This window comes from Pelodiscus sinensis, chromosome 1 (assembly GCF_052426305.1).
Source record: "Pelodiscus sinensis isolate ZL-2025 chromosome 1, ASM5242630v1, whole genome shotgun sequence".
In the NCBI taxonomy this organism is placed as follows: Eukaryota; Metazoa; Chordata; order Testudines; family Trionychidae; genus Pelodiscus; species Pelodiscus sinensis.
Window position 1 is genome coordinate 104,449,159 of NC_143052.1, and position 14,144 is coordinate 104,463,302.

The 14,144-nt window shown below is 46.0% G+C and overlaps 2 protein-coding genes and 1 pseudogene across 2 annotated transcripts in view; 1 reads left to right on the plus strand and 2 right to left on the minus strand.

Moving 5' to 3' along the window:
* Positions 1 to 14,144, minus strand: part of BRAF (B-Raf proto-oncogene, serine/threonine kinase) — a 568,039-nt gene that overhangs the window by 428,593 nt on the left and 125,302 nt on the right. The gene's annotated exons all lie outside the window — the stretch shown is intronic.
* Positions 1 to 14,144, plus strand: part of TMEM178B (transmembrane protein 178B) — a 347,923-nt gene that overhangs the window by 219,367 nt on the left and 114,412 nt on the right. The gene's annotated exons all lie outside the window — the stretch shown is intronic.
* Positions 5,312 to 9,185, minus strand: LOC149525615 (uncharacterized; annotated as a pseudogene).

Genomic DNA, 14,144 nt, shown 5'->3' on the forward strand with positions numbered 1-14,144 from the left:
ATTTCACAAGGAGTAAGGAAAATCCAAGGAAGAACGTTCTTCCTTCAACTTCCTGCTGTGTAGACAGCACCAAAACACAAATTAAGCTATATTGACTTAAGCTACGCAATTGATGTAGCTTAAGTTGCGTAGCTTAATTTGACTTTAGTCCTGCTGTGTAAACGTACCCTCTGAGGCCATGTTTCCACTTGCTGCTCCGGAGATCTATCTTCTGGTGTTTGATTTAGCGGGTCTAATTAAGACCCGCTAAATCAAATGTTGAGGGCAATGTGAGGAGTAAGAGAAGCCGACAGGAACATTTGTGAAGACAGTGCCAGTACATAGCAGGAGTTGCATACCTTAAGCCAACCTTCTGGGTCTAGTGTAGACCTGGCCTGAGAGGTGATAGCAAGGTCAATGGAAGAATCAAGCTGTGTCAAGAATGGGGGCTCAGTCAATCTAACTATGTTGCACAGAGGGTGCATTTTTTTATAGCCCTGTGCAATGTAGCTAGGTTATTGTAGGTGTAGACCAGGCCTGAATCAGTTTAAATAGACCGGTCTGGTCCATACTAGGAAATTAAATTGCTGTAATGATGTTGCTCAGAAGTATGAAAAATTGACACCTCAGAGTGAGGCTTTTATGTTGACCTAGCCCCCAGGTACCATATTAAAACCCTTCCCATTGGCATAGGAGATGTCTTCAGTGTTGTAGTATATTAAGTGTAGTCAAACCCACTGATTTAAGTTAGACTGGTGCAAATTTCCCATATAGTTAAATCCTAACCATACTGGGGTGGGACATCTTGGCGGTCCCATTAATGTGGTGTCTTGAAACACTGGGCTCTCTACTCTAGGTGGTCTGTGGAGCAGATTTCATTATATATTTAAAAATAGGTGCACTTCTAATGAATTTTTTATTATGGTGCCAGTATGTTTGGCTTTGTCTACATTGGCAGATGTAAAGCACTGGCAGTTACAGCGCTGCTCACAGAGTGCAGCAGTGAAACCACTGTTGTGTGTCTGCACTGTCAGCTGCCTACGCAGCAGCCTGACCAAACTTGCAGCACTTGCAGGAGCATTCAGAGTGGTGCATTCTGGGCAGCTATCCCACAGAGTACCTATTCCTCTTCTGCTGCTGAGACTTGTGGAAAGGTGGACAGGGGGTCGGGAAGCATGTTGGGTTCTCTCTGAATGCCCCATGGTGCATCACTATACATCCCTCCAATCTCTGTGCATCTGTCCACATTTAGTGCCATCTTTCAAAGGCTTTTGTGCTGCATGTGCTGCCTCTTGGGTCTGCAGGAATGGTTCCCGAACAGTTGAAGAAAATGCTGATAGGTCTAACTGATAAATTACAAATGGCAGTCAAGTTATTCCTTAAGTGGCAAAGTGACGATGAGGAGTCAGACACTGATCTTGCCATGCATGGTAGCTATGGCACGAGATGGCTTGTGGCATTCACAGAGGTGCTGGCTACTGTGGAATGCCATTTTTGAATGCAGGAAACAAGCACTGAGTGGTGAGATGACATCATCATGCAAGTCTGGGATCACAAGCAGTGGCTTTCAGATGAGAAAAGTGGGACAGTGTGATGAGCCCACCCCACCCTGCAGTGCAAGGACACATGAACAAAAGCTGCCCTGCCAGTGGAAAAGTGCACAGCAATTGCACGGTGGAAGCTGGCTACTCCAGACAGCTATTGATTGTTTGCCGGTCAGTTTGGACTCATGTTGATGGAAGTGTGCAGACCCATGAATTGCATCATGCTCCAAAAGACCATGACACTGGGCAATGTGCGTGAAATTGTGAATGGCTTTGCACAGATGGGCTTCCCTAACTGCAGAGGTGAAATAGATGGCATGCATTTTCCAATTCTGGAATCCTAGACCACCTAGCTTCTGAGTAAATTAATCAGAAGGGGGTCCCCAGGTGCTTGTGGATCACTGTGGGTGTTTCACAGACATTAATACAAGCTGATCCATAAAGGTGCATGACACATGCATCTTTTGGAACACTGGCCTGTTCAGGAAGCTGCACATGGGGACTTTCTTCCTGGACTAGAAGATGACTCTAGGGCCATGGTCACCAACCAGTTGATCGTGATCGACTGGTTGATCGCGAGGCTTCAACCAGTCAATCGCGAGGCATTCGGTCCCCCCATTTCCCTTGACCCACTACCTATCTCGAGCGACAATGGAGGTAGTGGCAGCTTCCCGCGGGGCGGACAGAAGTCCTGCAGCTGTGCGTCACTTCTGGGGGTTCCGGAAATGCGCTGGCTGCTTTCTTGCCCCAAGTCTGTGGCGTTCCGGGAATTTACGGGATGAGTCTCTAGAGGCACATGCTGGGACTTCCCTTCTCTGTGAGAGGGGGGAGTTGGGACCGGAGGGGGCACGTGTGCGGGCTTTCCTGCTCCGCGGGAAGTGGGGGAGTTGGGCCCAGAGGAGGCGTGCAACAGAGCTTCCTTCCTCTGGCGGGGGGGAATCCTGGGAGAAGGCGGGTGCAGGGGACTCTCTGCCCCCACTGGCACCCTGTCCCAGAACCCTGTCCCCTGCCCTCCCAGCACCGTGTTCCCCTGCCCCCAGCCACAGACCTCTGTCCCCACTGGCACCCTGTTTCCTGCTGCAGATCCCTGTCCCCTGCCCTCCAGGCACCCTGTTCCCTGCCCCCAGCCACAAAACTCTGTCCTCACTGACACCCTGTCCCCTGCTGCAGAAACCTATCCCCTGACCTCCCGGCACCCTGTTCCCTGCCCTCAGCTGCAGAACCCTGCCCCCACTGGCACCCTGTCCCCTGCCCCAGCACCCACTAGCACCCTTCCTCAGTACCATGTTCCCTGCTCCCACCAGCACAATTGGGACCACATTAGTGAGGCTTGGGGCAGAGAGGAGGGGGGTTTTTGGGTTTGGAGGAGGTGTGGTGTTTTTTTTTTTTTTTTTTTTTTTTTTTTGCATCTCACTTGTGTGGCCCCAATTGACTTTTCTGTGGGTCAGTGATCCCTGATTCAAGACAGGTTCCCTGCCCTTCTCATAATAAAGACAATGCAGAAACTTTTTGTGTTTGACATAGTATTTTATTTAAAAATGAAGCCTGGTCAACAAACCCCCACTTGGGGCCAAGCCCCCATCAGGCCACAGCATCATAATGCTCCTGCACTCTCCCTTCCCCCAGACCTTAGATCTGAGCCTGTCATACACTGGAACCCCCTGCCCTGAGCCCCTCGCATACCCCAACCCAAATTCCTGAACCCTCACATCCACAAGCATGTGGCTTGCTTAGTACTCTAACCCTATATCTGACCCCAACACTGTCCAGCCTGGAGCCCCCTCCCCAAGTCAGCGTCCCCTTCTCCACCTCCTCCTGCATCCAGATTTCCTCCCAGAGCTTGCACCTCTCACCCCTTCCCATACCCAAATCCCTCATTCCCACCCCAGAGCCTACACATCCTGTCTCAACCCAGCGAGGGTATGGTTAGACTTCAGGAGTTTTTCAGGATTCTGGTGATATCCCAGAAAAACTCTTCTGCATCCAGGGATGCATTTGTTCTTCCACTTTTTTTAGTTGAAGAGCAAACATGAGGAATAAGGGGGCTTCCAAAAGAAGAGGGTTTTCTGACATTTGGTCCAGTCTAGACAGGCCAAATGTTGGAAAAACCTTTTCCTACAGAAAAATTGAGAAAAAAAAGCAGCAGCAGTATAAGGGTTGGGAATAGCAAGTGATGGAGAGGAGGAGAATAGAGAGGGTGGGGCTTCAAGGAAGGGGCGGGGCGGTAGATCTTGGCTTGTTCTGTCATTTAAAAAGTGATCTTGGGTGTAAAAAGGTTGGAGACCACTGCTCTAGGGGAAGTCAAAATGCCCATTGTGATGCTGGGAGACCCTGCCTCTAACCCTTAATGTCATGGCTCATGAAGCCATACACTGGTAGCCTTGATACGGGCAAGGAGTGGTTCAACAGCAGGCTAAGCCAGGGCTGGGCAAAATACGGCCCATGGGCCAGATCTGGCCCACCAAGCCACTGAATCTAGCCCGCGGACGCAGTGGGTAGCTTCAGGCAGGCTGCATTCTTGCCTCGCCCCACCCACACCCCACTCAGAAAAGTGGTTGCTGGGCCGTTTCTCTTTCATAACTGTAAGCCTGGAGAGGTGGTGGGGGGGGGGGGGGGGAAGGTTTAATGTGCTACCCCCACCCCCAGCACAATCCCATTGGCTGGTTTCTGGCCAATGGGAGCTGCCTGTTTGAATGACAGGCAGCATACAAAGCACCATGCCCCCCTCTTTCCGACAACATAGTTATTCACACACGCACATGGCCCCTGCAGACTATGCAGGGGAAGGGCGGGCAGGCAGGCAGGTTGGCTGCCTGAGAAATGTGCTGGGCTGCTAGCCAGGAGTCACCCAGGTCTGTCTCCCAGCCAGAGACTGCCTATGGCACCCCAGCCCCTCCCTTCTCCAACTCTCTGCCCCCCACTCTTTCCCACCTATTCCACATAACCCAAACCCTCTGCCCCCCTTCTGCACCTATATCCCTTCCCAGGTCTGGCACCTCAATCCCCTACCCCAGATCACAATCCCCTCCTGCCCTAGGTCATAACCCAAATCCCCTGCCCTAGATCACACAACCCAAACTCCTGCACCCAAATCCCCTGACCTAGGTCACAACCCAAACCCCTGTACCCCAATTCCCTGCCTCAGGTCACAGCCCCTTCCTGTCCTAGGTCACAACCCAAACCCCTGCACCCCAGTCCAGTGCCCCAGGTCACAACTATTTCTTTTGCCCAAACTCCCTCCCAGACTCCACACTCCTTTTTCCACCCCAATCCCTTACCTCAAGCTCTGTTCTGCAACCAACCACCGTCCCAGACCCCCTCATCTCCTCCATTAAAGTCATGGAAGAGTGCAGCCCTCGATCCCTTACCAAATTCTTGGAGTGGTTCCCCCATCAAAAATTATTGCCCCTCCCTAGGCTAAGCAGATGCATAATGATTATGGATAAACAGCCCGAGACCAAGGCTCCTTTTAGCACAACATGGCTCCATAAGGATAAGGGATACCTTGAGGCAGCAATTTGATGCTGAAAGTCCGTAATATTTGTTGCCATGCACAGGAGTGGGTTAAGTGTGTTTGGTCCATAGGATGCACTTAGTAGACAAGTGCCTGTTGCTTTGCTGGGCTGTGCTTGCTTGCTTGCATATAATGGAACAAAGGTTGCTTTCGACCCTCATTATTTCATGTATTAAAAACAACAAATGTAGAACACACATGCAGCATGCCACATCTGATGGGGGATGGCAGAGGTGGGGCACCAGCACATTTACAGATTTGCATATGTTCAGAATCACGTGCCGCCGTGTTGTCCGATATGTGTGCACTGGGTGCTGCAGTTCATCAGGGCTAAACGACATGGGGATGAGGACAGAGTGCATTGGGTGCCTGAGGGAGTCTGTAGGGCTGGATAGGGGCAGGTCTGGAGTGCAGTGAGTGCCAAATGGAGACAGGAGGGGGGTCAAAATGTGGCGGTGGTGACAGAGGTCCTCGTGGAAAACTGTTCTGGGACAACAGCTACAGGAGGAGGGAGGGAGTCTCCGAGCTTCTCCAGCTGCACTACTAGCAGTACCTGGAGTGTGTCAGCTTGGCACTAGATACAGTTTAAGAGCTGCTCCATGGCTTCGTTCCAGTGCTCACTGTTCTCCTTCCATTCCCTCATCTCATTGTCCCGCCACTCCTTCAGTTCTCTTTTCAGCAGCAGCCTGAAGCGTAACATCATGCAACAAGACATCTTGACTTTTCCGAGGCATCTTCCTTGCCCTGCACAGCCATTCCGGTGGTGATAACAAGAAAGGCTGGGATCCCAAGTTTAAATCTGTAACACTAAAATGCAACATTTTGCAGAGGGACCATTGTTAACACTAGACAGAGCACAGACACTACCTGGTTTAAATACAAGCACTATTCACATACATATCACTGACTGGCTATCTCAGTGTGAGTGCGCATACGACACAAGATGCACAAAATGGATGAGTTAACTGCTGGGGCAGGGGAATTCATTGATGCAGGGCCTTACTGTAGTATGGGCTTGTGTATCTTGGGGAGAGCCAACACTGCGGGGGAAGGGGCTTGTAATCTGTGATGTCCACACATTCTCCACAGGCTGTGTTCATCCTGGAAGGTATTTTGCTGGTGAGGGTGAGAAGGTAAGCAAGGGACAGTGGTGTGGGAATGCTTAATGGGACAATGAATACAGTAGCTGTGCCAAGGAACCTCCAGAGGCGGATTGCCCAGCATCTGCATCACACTTTCAGTGAGATCTGTGAGGCTAATTACCGTGAAGTGAGAGAGTCCATCAACACCCTGTTCCACATCAGACTAGCCCCGGGTCGGAACTAGCATCACACAGATCCAAGCCTGCTATCTGCAACTCTCCCATCCCCAACAACTCACTTCAGTGCTTCCAGAAATCAAAGCCACTTACCAAGGGCATGTTCTTTCCCAAACTCTGATTGCTGCAACTGACTAGCTTCCTCCAGAGTAGATAATAGCTCCTGACTGCATGCATCTGTGGATGCCACGCCATCCTCTGACTTTGGGTCTGCGCCCCCCCCTTGGCACTATCGTCCACGATTTCCTTCTCCTGGCTCAGTCCACTGTGAAATAGCCCTAAGGCCCTGAAGTATCCACGGAGGTTTTCAGCATGGAGGTGGAATTGCCCCCAACTATGTCATCCAGCACTTTGTAAAAACGGCAGATTGTGGACACAGCACCAGAGAGGTAATCTGCTTCTCACACCTTGTGGTAGGCATTTTGCAGCTTCTTCACTTTGACCCTGCAATGCAGTATGTCCTGATCATGACCCCTTTCAGTCAGACATCTTGATATCTGCTCATAGATATCATACTTCCTATGGCTGAAGTGTAGCTGGGACTGGACAGCCACCTTTCCCCAAATGCTGATGAAGTTTAAAGCACTTTGGCATTGCTCCAAGTGGGGGATTGTGTGTTGTGTGGCGCAGCTACAGTCACCTGGAAAAATGCATTGAGAGCGCTCTATGCATTGCCAAACAAAAAGGGAGGGGGCTTTCAAAATTCCAAAGGAATGTAAAAAGCATGTAAAAAGGGTTGGTTACCTGAGGGGAGGGCAGTAGAGTTCAAACTGATGACCAGAGAGGCATTGTGGGACAGGTACACAGTGGTACATCCCAGAGGTGTAGCTACTGCACAGCAAGCTCTAAGCCTCTCGTCAAGGTGGTTTACATAGAGCACAGCAACTGTGAAGTTAGTTGCACTAACAGCCTTGTCGATGTGGATACCCTGGGAGGCATAGTGCTGGGACCTGATTTACTGCGCTGCAACTTGCCAGTGTAGACAAGGTCTATGTCTTGTGTGTCCTCCTGACATTTGCCTTATGCCATTCTTGAACATCATCTCCAGATATAGCTCTTCCTAACAGATTTTATTTCTGGGAATATCATTACTGACTCCAGGAGGTCAGAGTTTCGTATGCAATGACATAATTTCAGGCTTTAATGTCTTCCTGTCGTACTGCAATAGCCAGTGCTGGAGCAAAAATGTAATGATGCTGTGACAGTCCTGGTCCAGACACCCCAAGAGGAGAATAGGAGGTCTGAACCCCCAAAAAGCAAATACATGAACTGGCTGTACACAATGCTATTGTATATAAATATATGTAAAGAAAGGTCTTTTTATGAAAACTTGTCATGTTCTGAAATTGATGGTCCTTAGGCAATATGCAACCAGGTTATGGGTCTGTATGTACTCAAGTACATATGTATAGAACCTTGTTACTGGTGAGTAGGGTGCAACTCCAGTGTCATTTCACAGCTGGGTGGGGAAACAATCAGGCAGGGAGAGGCACCACCCAGGCTAGAGATTGACATGAAACTAATCCAAGCACCTAGCATTGTACAACCCCCAGGAAAGACAACATCAATCCTTTAAAGTGAATGTAAAGACACTAGAAATGAAAAGAAAACCCCAGTCTTGGAAAATTAAGGAAGGAGGGAGTTTCCCACATAGTGTAGCTATGGCTGCACTATAGAACATACAGCGGTGCAGCTGCACCCTTGCTAGCTAGTACAGATGCTCTCCTATCAATTTAATTACAGTACTCCAGTCTCTTCAAATAGCAGTAGCTATGTCAGTTGGAGAGCTTCATTGCTGTCTTCACTGTAGTTTATGTCCGTGTAACTTACATCGCTCAGGGAGTTGGCTTATTAGCACATAAGCTGTACATAGCCTGAGCAAGCATGAATTACCAAAGCCTGAGAGAAAAGAAAAAACCCTGCAATCCCTATTAACAAGGGAGGGAGTTTGAAGGAAAGGTTACCAAGAATGCCAGCATTTAAGCTGAATGCCCTCTAGAACACAGGGCATGCTGGGAAATTGTTTATAGGCAATGGATGACTTCCATTAGAAAAGGGAATTTAGCTAATATAGAAGTATAAACCCTGAAGTTGCATCATCATGTTGTTTCATGTACAACTTGTATGTGTTTGCTTTTCTTCATCTGTTTCATCTTTGAATCTACAGTTTTTTTATTAAATCACTTTTCTTTATTTTATCCCAAGCAGTTCTCTGTTGTGCAAACTGAAGGGAGTGTATGGGCCAAAGTGAACTAATAATTGAGGACAGGTTTCACTCCTTCACAGTTCACAAGCCAGAGGGGAAAATCCCAAGTGTCTGGTAGTTAAGAACTCGAGGAAATGGATTTGTAGAGACTTGGGACTGGAAGGTGTTGTTGAGGTCACCCTGCCAGGAGTAAATAGGCTGGGGGAATTCAGCATCTATATTGTAGGTTACTGGCATCAGAGCTCTGAGCCATAAGCTCAGAACATAGTATTAGACACCCAGAGTTATAAGGCAGGTGTGACAGAACCCCTTACTGGTCTGGGTAATCCCAAAATGTCAGAGATGCCCATTGGCCAAGTGAGGGTATTTTATTTACAGCTTAATCTAAGGACTTGCTTCCACTGTAAGTACCAAAGAAAGCTGCAAAACTCCTGCCTGTGCCAAATGAAAAGTGCTCTGTAATCCCTTTGTTCTGGCTGTTGGTATCTCTGATCAACATCTCATTGTTCGTCTGGTTGAGGGATCCTCCTGTTCCTTCTCATTCAATTTTGCTTTTGGGTTCTATAATTGCAGTTGCTCACAAGGCTACAAATTTACCTGATGATGGGGGTTGGACATCGACATTTTAATGATTTGCTAACGCCATGTAGAAAACACTCTATTTGGACATAAATCTTATTATCTTGTATATTATATTTTCCATATAGCTCCTTCTCTCATTATTTCTTGCTGCGGAAATTTCCATGAAAACACAATCATTGCTGCTTTAACGTTTATCTGCTTTTGCTGATTATTTCCCTTTTGAAATCATAAGCCTCTCTTTGTGACAACACAATTAATTGCTGTAGAAATGATTATGATGTCACAAGAAGAAGATTAGAACTTCAACAGGGGAACGAGAAGCAAGGACAGATGAACTTTTCAGAAACAAACATCTTCCTTCTCTGCAAATGTCCCTCGAGATAATAGACAAGCGAGAGAGAAATGCAGACAATATGTGATATATGTATAAACAAAAATTGCTTCTAAGGAGAATATTTTATTACATTTCCCATCAAATAGCAGCACCTCTTTAAAAAAGTAGAAAAGGGCTCTATTTCTCTAAGGCCCTATTTAATTTGGGATTAGAAGCTGGTTACCGGCAGCCATATTCAAATACAGTTGACTTTATTCAACACTGCTAAACATAGCACTGGTGGAAACTATCCTTGAGGGAAACATAGAATCCCTTTGCTAGGGGTGGGAACCTTAGAACTACAGTGAAGGCTCCAAAGCAGACCCCTTGTTTGAGTCTCTCTGGGATACGTGCTGAACCAGCATACATCCTGGATGCCTTTGTAAAATCTAGGTTCTCTGGGAGAGCAGAAACACCTTGCTGTTTTCTGCCACTGGGGTCCTGCAGCCCAAGTTTCCATCAGAAGATGTGAATCAAGCCCAATGATTACTAACAGAATAATGACATCACAAAAACCAATTTTGGAGGTGTGACCAAATGCACCCCTGTATTCACAACCTACACACCACTGTAATCATCTTTGCACAGAAATATGCCTTGTGAGGTATCATTTGCAAACCAATAATTTGCTGGCCAATAATATGGTAAAATACATGTAGCAACATTATATGTAAAATTATGAACATAAACTGAAATTATGACTATTTACCAGACAATCTAGGGAGATGCAAACCTGGTTCTTAAAGACAAAGGATGAGGTATCACCTCTAACTGGGTGTCCTCAAAGCTGATTGGCAATCGCTGGTCAAGTGGCCTTTCTTTGCAATGAAGGGAGCTCAGGAACAAATTGATCTGCATTTCAACAAACAACATGGAACCTCTTTCAACAGGAGACCCTATGGGTGTGTCTAGACTACAGGGTTTTTTCGAAAAAAGTGGCCTTTTTTTCGAAAAACTTCACCTGCATCTAGACTGCTGCCACGTTCTTTCGAAATTAAATTGAAAGAAAGCGGCAGTTTTTTTCGACCATGGAAAACCTCATTTTATGAGGAATAATGCCTTTTTTCAAAAGTGCTCTTTTGAAAAAAGGCGTTACTGAACACAAACAGTGGTTTTTTTTTTGAAAGAGAGCATCCAGACTGCCTAGGTGCTCTCTTTCGAAAAGCAGCTCTCTTTTTTGAAAATACTAGTTGCTGTTTAGATTATCTCTTTCCAAAGAAGCTTTTTCGAAAGATTCTTTCAAAAAAGCCTCTTTCAAAAGAGGCTTGTAGTCCAGACGTAGCCTTTGTTTCTGTCCTCACAACAAGAAGGAACTTTACCTAGAGTAACCCTTAGGAGAATGCAATTCAAAGAGTGACTGAACTACGAAAGAGAGAGACAAAAACAACCCAGGGATTCTTTCTCTCTCACACACCTAGAAGACAAAGAAACCAGCCCTTTGGACTTTGTGATGGGGAGGCTTCTGACCTGAGAATTTGCTTAGCTGGGATCATGTGGAGGATTTTACCTTGAACCAAATTTAGTTTAAGTTTTAGTTACTAGAAAGTATTTTCTTTATTTCTTCTTTGGCCATTTCTAATTTTAATACCCTTATCCCTGTACTCACTTAAAAGTTCTCTTTTTGTAGTTAAATAAACTTTAATCCAAACTAATCCACTGCTGTGTTTAAAAGGAACTGTTTGGTTAACTCCAGTTACAGGAGCAAGCATTTGTATAATGACCCCATACAGGGGCAATGGACCTCTCATATCTGAACTGCCCAAGAGAGGGCCGGGCAACGCAGAACACATTTTGAGGAAAATTCAGGACTTGGAGTGTTTTTGGGTCATCCTTCAGTAGTAACCAAGGCTAGTAGAAACTAGATTGTGACTGGAGTGTTTCTGGCAGTCTGCAGCTGTACAGGGACACTCAGGATATGACCTGAATGTGGTATGGCTGGTTATGAGTTGTCCAGAGTAGAAGCATTGGAAAGCACCCAATGTTGGAAGGCAGGTGGTGACATAACCCCATGCTAGTCTTTATTGCATCCTAGAATGCGACAGGATTCACTTGTAAACATAGGTTCTTGGTGGGAAAACTAGATTTTTGGATCACAAGTGCCTTCTTGACTTCTTTCTGTGTCCTCCTTTCTCTTCCCTAAAGTGACATTTCTTTTCCTGCCTGCCTCCTTTTTCAGTTTGGCCTATCTCCTGACCTTGCTAAATAGAACCAGCTGTGGTGGTAGCTCTAGTGCTGTGTTCCACTAGGAACTGTTCTGAGATCACCAACTCGGTTCACAGAGGTCACCCAATGCTAGCAGCTTTTGATCACTGCCAATCTGATCTGGATCTGAATTGATAATTTAGAGGTAAAAATTTCTAGATTACGTAACCATTCTGTTAAACTCTCCAGATCTGTCATCTTCTAGCCCTGCAGGGTGTGGTACAGATCATCCAAATCAGAACTATTTCATGCTATTGAGAATGGGTAGAAACTTTCAAGCCACGTCATTCTTTGTTAAAGCAGATTGCACTTGTGGATTAAAGGGTAAAGCAACAGAATGACCAGCTGCTTCTCTGAAAGGAAGACCACAGGCATGTCATTTAAAAAATACTATATTTTACATTCATTTATTTATTATGGCTATTTGTGGATTGCTGATTCACTGCCACTTTTTAATCTTTACTCAGGCTCCCCTCCCCTGCCTTCCTTCCAAATAGTTTATAGAAAAGCTGTAAATTACAGGATGTCTAATTAGGAGGCTTTGAGGAAAAGATGACAAAGAATCAGTCGTCATGGAGACAGAAGTTGCTAGCTGGTTTACAGCCAGCGAGACAAAGCAGGAAATTCTGATAAGCTATTCTTGGGGACAGTGGGAGTGGGAGAAACAGGGAAGCTGGCATGAAGCATGTCACAGAGGGGCAGAGCTCTCTGCTATTAGAAGGGCTTGAGTTGAAGTACTCTGGCGCTGAGGGGTGTGCGCACTGGCTTTTCATCTTAGCAGATCAGATTTTTACCCTGATTTCAGATGTGATCCAAAAATTTTTGAAGTCAATGGAAAAACTCTCATTGACTTCAGTGGGTTTTGTTCATGCCTTAGGTCACAAGTGAAATTAATGTGTTGGTCTCATCCTAGGCCCTACATGTAGAGGGGGACCCAAGTGATAACATCTAATTCCAGATTTCAAAAGTTTAAGGAAGCTGGGCTCTGTAGTTTTGGATTAGCCATTCTAGAGATTGGCTTAACTATAAAAATTCAGCTGCAGGTTCTGATTCTTCTCCAAGAATTGTTCAGATCTAGGATTTCTGGTTCAGAGCTATTTTTACATGTGAGACATTTGTCCCCTAGCTAACAATTTGGTGTGACTGGCAACCTCTGCTTAAGAGAGGCTGAGGACTGGAAGTATATTGAGAGAGGTCTAATACTACACATGAGAAAATTGCATGGTACTTGAGTGGGTTAAAGTGCATAATAGGCTTTGACTTCAGACTTGGAAATGCATCCTGAAGATTTCAGGCCTCTTGTTTGGAAGGAGAAGGTTCTCAGTTCTTGCCCATTTCTTCAGTTTTAAAGACAAATGATTGCTCCCAGTTTAGACATGATTTAACCACTTGGGACATGGTGTGATACCATCATCACAAAATGGTGACATCACACCCAATCCTGTTTCTTAGCAATACTGTGCATAATGGTGTCAACTCAATGAAAATATAATGGAAAAAAAAGAGTAGTGGGAAGCTGGGATAGTATTGGTGACATTATAGCACAGATGGTCTCTAATAGTCACTGGAGAATGATATCATGAGCCATTTCCAGTTAGAAAACCTGGAGCAGTACCTGATGGTGAGTAAGGGAAGAGATGAGTAGGCAAAAGTGCAAATGCATGGGGGGGAGTAGTTAAAAGTGCAGTTGTCAAAGATATGAGGTCAAAGGTATCTGAACCCCAAATCTTAATGGGAATGAATGGAATCGGTGGAGAGATTGTTTTGGTGTGATTATGTTTTCCCATGATCAGAGGTATGGGAACAGAAGAAAGAGGGAAGTGGGTGGCAGTGAGATCTCCTGTCCCCCTCAAGATCTCTCTGAGATGAACACTCTTCCATCAAATTAATCAGTGCAGTTATAGTCTGAATTCCCTTCCTAGTTCTCTTACCCTCTGGCCCTCTCTGCCCAGGAGTTTGCAGTGTAGACATCCAACCTAGCCTAGCTATGTGAGCAGGTGCACGCCAATTCCCCCTGGAGTGACACACAAACTTACCTCAGGAAAGGAAGGACAGTATCAGATGAGGATATACATGGATAAAATTGCTCCTACACCCCATTTCCCACCAGCACAAAAATCCCCAGCATATTGTGCAGAGTCCCAGCTATGTGTACTGTACATTCTGTAGAAGGAGAACACTTGAGCCAGGTAATTAAACATGTCAGCTCTTTATCCAGGCGAGTATTATATTAAATTATGTACAGTAAATATTTTTGGAAGGTGGAACTCTAATGAGAACATATTGATTTATGGCAAACTGCCAAGCTGCTGATGGAGGGGGTGGAAGGTGTGCTCAGAATCCAGGGTAAGCCTGGGTATGATATGTGTGTTTGGGGTTGATTTTTTTTCATGATAAGGGCATTCTGGAGTACCGTAATTTTGAAG